Source organism: Falco naumanni, chromosome 3 (genome assembly GCF_017639655.2).
Source record: "Falco naumanni isolate bFalNau1 chromosome 3, bFalNau1.pat, whole genome shotgun sequence".
NCBI classification, from domain to species: Eukaryota; Metazoa; Chordata; class Aves; order Falconiformes; family Falconidae; genus Falco; species Falco naumanni.
In genome coordinates, this window is record NC_054056.1 from 92684766 (window position 1) to 92692079 (window position 7314).

A 7314-nucleotide genomic window follows, 5' to 3' on the forward strand; every position below is an offset into this window, starting at 1 on the left:
TGCTCAGATGTTTGTTGCGAGCCTCTGTTATATTTCTTTGTTTGTAATTTGCTGAAGGATTTCTTGGCCTGCAGAGGTGATTATGTGCCTTATTGCATGGACGGGAAGACAGCACTCTTTTCATGTAGATGATACAGACCGTATTGATTGTAGTAGTCAATTTATTAGAGAAGCAAGTTCCAAACTGCATACCTTTTAGTTGCTTTGGGAATTATAGTCAGTTGCAATTTTTCTGCTAATTTAAGTTACTGTAGAAATAAAAATATTTCCATGTTGATTTGATTTCAAGAATAATGAGATTGCATGTCTAGTGCACAGCTTTATTTGACAGCGAAACTTGCATCTGTATTATATCACTGACAGCTAGAGCATTTGCCTGCAGAATACTACAGAAAGGTCATGATTACCAAGAGAAACATAAATGTGTATGCGCTTACTAGCTTATTTGACTTGGAAGCTTACAGCTAGATATAGCTGAGCATTGCCATAGGTAGGAATATTTCTCAGAGAGGGGTGTAATCAATTTGTAATTTTTAAAGAAAAGCATGAATGTGTAGGCAATCTGCTGCTCTTGCCTTCAATTGGCTTGTTGGTCTGTTACATTATTTTAAGCAGCAGCTGCCTATTAGGAGATTTGTGAAGATGCTGCTGATTCTGAAAGAGCAAGTTTCTTGTCAACAGATTGAATAACAATACTGTGTTCGAGACTTTGCATCCCACGCTGACCAGTTTAAATTCTTTAGGAAAAGACCATGCTCTAGTGTGTAGGTATCTTGTGTGTGTCTCTTCCCTCAGCGGATAATACAAATATTTCCCCAAAGCTGGCTTCATCAGAAAATTTAGCAGCGATTGTATTGAAAGACTCAAGCTCCAGAGAGGGGAAAAGTTCACCTCCCTTGGTAAATAAAGCTCAGCATGCCTCTGAAATCATCCAGGCTCTCAGCTCTAACTGCCTTTCTCTCCCCCACACCACAAAAATAGCCTTTGAGTTCAAAATGATCACATACTTATCTTACATAAAATGCACAGGTTCCCAGAGAAGCTTGTGTCCTATTTGCTGGGGCATTTACAGAATTACTTCAATGCCTGTACATGATGGAAAAAATTAAGGGCTCGTGCTACTGTTTTAGAACTAATGCAGGGGCTGGTAATGATGAAAATCATGTTAGAAATAATAATGGGAATAGCACTTTTACCGATGGAACATCAAAAACAGGACTGACAAATGAATCCTTGTTTCAAAAGGAAGCTAGAATTCTAGCTATTATGTCTATATTCCCTGCCAAACCTGGCTCTAACACTGTATTCAAGGCCCGGATCACCTGCCATGTAGATAGGCTGGGCAGATGCCCACTCTCAGGTGTGAGTTTTATGTGATCGATGGAGAGCACTTGGATCTCTTTTGCCTTTCAACATGTGGATGCACAAGCACATGAATGCTTGAACCAAGTCCACTGCTATGCGTTTACCTCATCAGTCCCTGCAGTAGCATCCCATAGCTGAGGTCAGGCAGACAGGTCTGCTGCAGAGGGCTTTTTATGCAGGTTTGACACGCTGCACATTGGACGCTTGCTGGGGAATCCCCGTCACAGTCACCGAGGCTGCAGCAGGGACTGATGGTCCGTGAGGAATTTCTGCCTCTTAGCTCTGCAGGGAGAGTTTAGAGGAAAATCCAAATCCATCCTTTTCTGCCCAGCTTGCCAGCTCCCCAATAGCTCCCCAGTAAGCTGAAAATGGCCAGTACTGACCCCTGAAGGTTGAAATCACACATTTTCCTCATGTTGGTACAGGGAGTGAAGAAGAAAAGTCGTGGTCAGAGCTAAGATCCGAGTCTTTACACATTCACTTCATACTTTTTGGGTCTTTACTTCCACGTAAGTTCCAAGACAGCAGAGTATCTCCATTTATACCTGCTGCAGTTGGTGCTGAGCAGTCCCAGGTCTAGTCCTCATCCTAGTCCCTGGCTTACAGGACTCACAGACCCACCTCCCCCCCCACCCCCACCCCCCCTTGGACCTGCTTCCATGAACAAGTGGGGGTTTCTGTGGAGCTCACCTTGCTCCTTTGCTAGCCTGCCTGAGCTTCTGGTGTTGAATCTCCTGCAGGTCCACCTGCTCCCACTCTGCTTTCTGGAGTTAACTGTGTACATCCCCATTACTAACAACAAGGTGCATTCTGATCAGTCAAGGGCAGGTGGCCACATGAGCACAGGATCTGTCATTGAATTAGACCTCCCAACCTCATGCCTGAAAAGCACCTTGTGCCTACTGCACTGCTGGCCATTAGGCTGCATGGGAGTGGAGGAATCCTCTCCCTGGAGCAGCTGTCTTCTCTGCCTGGTCCAGGCGGGCTGCTAACCTCAACTCTGTATACAATGCTCTGAAGAACATTCCCCCATCAGAGAATCCCCCTGTCTTCTTTCAGACCTTGCTTTTATTCACATGTACCCATTTAAGACCAGCTCCAACTCAGAAGCCAGGTCAGCTTTGTGCCTTGGAAGAACTGGATTGCCCTGGGAGGCAATAGTCTTACTGTGCTCACTGTACAGCTGGCATCTCAGCCAAGACCCTGCCAGAGAGCTCCTGGCCCCAGCTTCCCTGGAGAACCAGCAAGGAGCCTCTGGAGGCATAGTGCTGAGGGGCAGCACTGTTTGGTGGCACATTGTTGTGGCTGTGGCTCACTGCCCGAGGCAGCCAAGAGGCAACTGAACACAGGGGAATGGTCTACATCTCACCTGCTTTCACTCACCCACCTCTGGCCTAAGTAAAATGTATTAACCTCAGGATTTTAGGGTTAGGACATCCTGATTCGGCTTATCCTACTGGACAGCTATAGGCAGTGTCTGGCCCTATGTGCCAGGTAGCTTGAAGCTAGCGGCTTCTGACCTGCCTGTGTCTGCCTGTACTGCTGTCTGGGCAGGCACACATGGCTAATGCTCTGCAAAGACACTGCACAACAGGTTTGGGCATCCCCTCTGGTTTTAGGAACCTCATGCTAAATTCCAGCAGGAGTCTGCCTTTCTTGCTCCTTTCCCCAGGGACCTAAGATGTCTCTAGAATTAGACAGTTGCTGAGTGGGTGTGTTTGGGAACCACATTTTGTGCTCTGGCTCCTACAGATCCACACAGACAGGACCCATGTACCCAAGTCCTTTGAAGAATCCAGAACTGGAATGAAGTCTCCTTGCTGGCTTTTCTGGAGACCAGGTGATTTTCCAGCTCCAACTCAAGTCTAATACCTTTGAGGGACAGTTGATTAGTCACAGACTGGGACTAAACACAACTCCCATCTGTTGAAAAGATTATCTTTTTTCCTATTTTTCCAGGAGAGGGAAGTTCCCAAGAACCTAATAGCCAATGTGATTTGCATTAAATGCAGCACATTGAAGTCCCCGTTAATTTAACTGGGAGAGACAGTATCCTGCTATCAATGCCCTACTGTGGTTCAGGGATTTATCCCAGTAAATCCTAGCAGGGGACTATTTAATCAGCAGAGCCCAAGCTCAGAGTCTGCAAACAAACCTTAAAATAAAAGATGTAAAAGTGAGTTAGACTGAGCAGGCAGCTTGGTGTTCTTTAACACAAAGACAATTTGTTTTCCTAACTTCTACAACTACAGCCTCTCACCCCTTGGCACATAAGCACCAATCAACCTGCAGGGAGTCATTAGCTTAAAACAATTACCAACAGGCTTCTTTGTGGTCTCAGGAGTTCTGGGGACTGCAAAGCTTATCATTTGGTGTTCACTGCACCCTTAACTTTCTGAAAGCAGCTAGAGAGAGCAGAAGCCAACAGAGAGCCTTTAAAAAATCTTTTAATAGCTGCTTTCTCCGTTTGTGTTTATAGTGACCATAGCTGTTGGAAAAAGCTTTCTAAAGCACTCCAGGCCTCCCTAGAGCACAGACTGGCTGGTGCTGGGCATCGTAATAGCAGCACATTGTTTCACAGGTGCAAAGTCACTCTCAACCCTTCCCTTTTCCTCTCTCCGGAGACCAGCGCTGGCTATAACTCTCCGCACCAAGCCTTCCAAGTCTGGTGTCATTACTGCAGATGTGGTTTCAGCGCAGTGCATTGGGCTGGGAATTGCACTGGCAGCTCACTAATGCTGTGGCTCTGCCCCGGGGACCCTCTCATTAGAATCACCGTGTTGGCTGAAGAGTAATGTCTTAATGACATTTGCAGATGTCATTCAAGCCATGGGTGGCTTTACCCATTTAAACAGAGTACTTAGGCAACACGTCTCGGTGCAATCGATGCTTTGTGCCTTTATAAGCATGGTCTTTGAGAATATTTTTCACTTGTGAACAGAAAAGTCCAGATCCTCCATGGCAGCTGAGACTACTTAGTAAAACTGAAGAGCAGGGACAGCAGGGAGTAGTTAGTGGCTTCTAATCTTCTGTTGTACTCTGGCATCAAAGTGAGTTGGAGAAGCTTAATACTCTTTAATGATTTTAGCTCCTAAAGGATTCACTGGAAGGCATAGCACTCCACCCATCCCCTTACCCTAATATGTTTACATGCTTAAGTGGAGAATAAAGCTGAAAAATCTGCTCCCTAAAAGTAATGGAAATGTGATCTTTCTGCACTGTTATTCCCGTGTAATCTAAGAACCATGATCTCTGTGCAACATTATGCTACCTATGCCAAACAGCAAAAATTCTTGATTTCTTCATTCCTCAGTTGGTGGATTTGCAGCTACAGCTATCTTGGTTCCATGAGTTTTACATAAGGTTGACAAAATCACCAGTAACCTTCACTGACATAAGCAGTATCTTCAGACTATAGTCCTTATCAATTGAACCATCCTTACAGAAAGCATGTGGCTCTATAACAAGACTTCTGTTAAGGCCAAGAGATCCAGATCTCATTCATAATAATCAGTATCTCCGACATCACAGCGACAACTGTGAACAAAGCAACAAGAGGTCCATAATCTTTCTGCTCCCCCACTCAAGCGAAAAAACTTCAATGGTTCTATGCAAGGTAAGGAAATGCTCTTTTCATTCATCGCCACGTGTATCTACCCCAGCAGCCTCCTTGCCCAACATTCCCAAGAAGTGCTCCACAAGGTGACCAGTCCAATGCCTGTCCTCTGTGCATGGTTGCAGAGGAAGAGGCATAAAACCTGATGTACTAGACCCGTTCACTGCAAACCTGACTGTCTAGCCACGGAGCAGCGATAGAGGGTGAGAGTGACAGTGCTTGTCTGCTTCCCTCTGAGCAACTTCTAAAATTATATCCTGGTCCCAACAATCCAGACCTAAGGAAAACATACTGCTGGTTGTGGGTTAAGTGGAACACACTGTGCTGGAGTTCAGAGAAGCACTTTGGGTTTCACCCAGAAGCACACAGTCAGTTGCTGTCTTTGTGGAAATGATACAGAGCTGACTTCTACATCTTGCCAACGTGACTGCTAGACATCATGTTTTCAAGGAGAGTCCAACAGGCGGCCTTTAATATCTGCCTTGGAAACCATTCTTCTGTCTTGGTCAATACAGATGAAACAGTAACCAGGTTTTGATTTTTTTGTAAGTTTTTCATCCATACATTCCTTCACATTTTGGTGCTATCTTTTTCTTTATTTTATTTCCAAAATGTGCCCTTTATCAGGGAATTCTGATGCTGCTTTATGTCTGTTAAGCTTTGTTATCGGAGAAACAGAGCCCCTGACCCAAACCTTCCAGGGGCTGTCACTGAGACATAATTAGCCTCAAGGGCAAGGGCTGACACCCAGCAAGGTGACTCAATGGAAAGTCTCTCCAGAGCACCTTCCAGGCTGAGGGGGAGGTATGGGACTTATTATGAGATGATTAGAAGGACCACAGATGGGAAGAGGGATTGATCAAGATTGTTTTGGAGAACTAAGCATGAGAAAGGAGAGGGATAAGGAAATAAAAGGGGCTGGTTGCATGGAAACATGTGGCTGGTCAGTATGTTTGCTGGACCATGCCCTGCACCCAACCAGCACGGTCTCTCTTGTCTTCTCATTACCCTCCATCTCTATTTTTCTGGGTGAGGGGACTCTTTTCTGCATTTGTGAGTGTCTATCTGCCAGCATACTGAATTTGGACCAAAAGTTATAAAGGCCTATGTGTCTGGGATGCCAGCAATCCGGGCGAGTGAGGGTTCGTGCGACAGTGTGCCATTGCTAGCAAATATCAAGCCAGACTAGCTGGCAGGTAGAAGTGGCCTGGGAGCCAGGTATCAAAGTGGCCATAAGCCTGGGCTGGGTATGTGCATGTCTGCGAATGAGATAACTGGAAGAACTGGCTACTGGAGGCACCAGGAGATCAAGGCCAACTTCTGGAGAGAATATGGGGTCTCAGGGTCAATTGGGAGAGACGATTGTGTGTGTGTGCAAGTGCATGTGTGTGTGTGTCTGTGCATGAGGCAACTGGAGACAAGAGGATGCAAGAGCTAGGTGCTGTGTAGGCTTGGTGTCTGACCTTACTGGGGTTCCATAGTGTGCCATAGGGGACTGGGGGACACGTGTGGCTGTGAGTGATGGAGTCCACAGCAACTGGAGATTGCCCTTTCCTCCAGACCCTGGCCCACACTCTGTCTTGTCCCTTGCTGTGTATAAAGCACCATCTGTGTAAGTAAATTGAAAAGCACTGTTCCTAGGCACTGAACTCAATCACAGTAACTGTAAGGTTGTAAGAACAACCCTTGCCATGCCTTGAGTCTGCACCAACAAACACTCCTAAACAGTCTGAAGGCATGATTTGGGATACAACTCAAGTTAGGGCCCACATGTAGTCATCCTTTTTTGGAAGCTAAGTGAACTTAAGGCCTCTCTTGTGCCAGTTAGCTTCAGTGCTGGAGATTCAGCCTGCACACATTTAACTTACTGACTGAGCTGTAGGCACAGAAGGCTTCCTTGGGTCTTGCACCTTCCACTTGGTCACTGAGCATGGTCCCTCTGCACCAAAAAATTCCAGGTATCAGCCTGCCTGGATTATGGTCACTGGCCTTGCTTCTAATCCATCTTAATGCTGGATCAAACATTAGGTCATACCACCCACCCTAGTGGGCATTAGCCCATACCTCTGCTCACATTGCCCTTTCTGAATCCCTCCATCGATTCCCCTCATGTGGAAGTTCACGCTTTTGTCTGTACTATGTATCAGTTTTTCTTACTCAAGAGCTATAAACATCCATATACCCTGCTCACCTTGAAAGCCCTCTTTGCAAATCCTCTGTCCCAAAGCCTACAGCAAACACTCACAGCAGGTAGTCTGCTAATGGCCTGAGCAACCACTGATCAGGTTGACCAGGACTGCTTTATTATTTCTTTGTGCCGAAAGACTTGAACT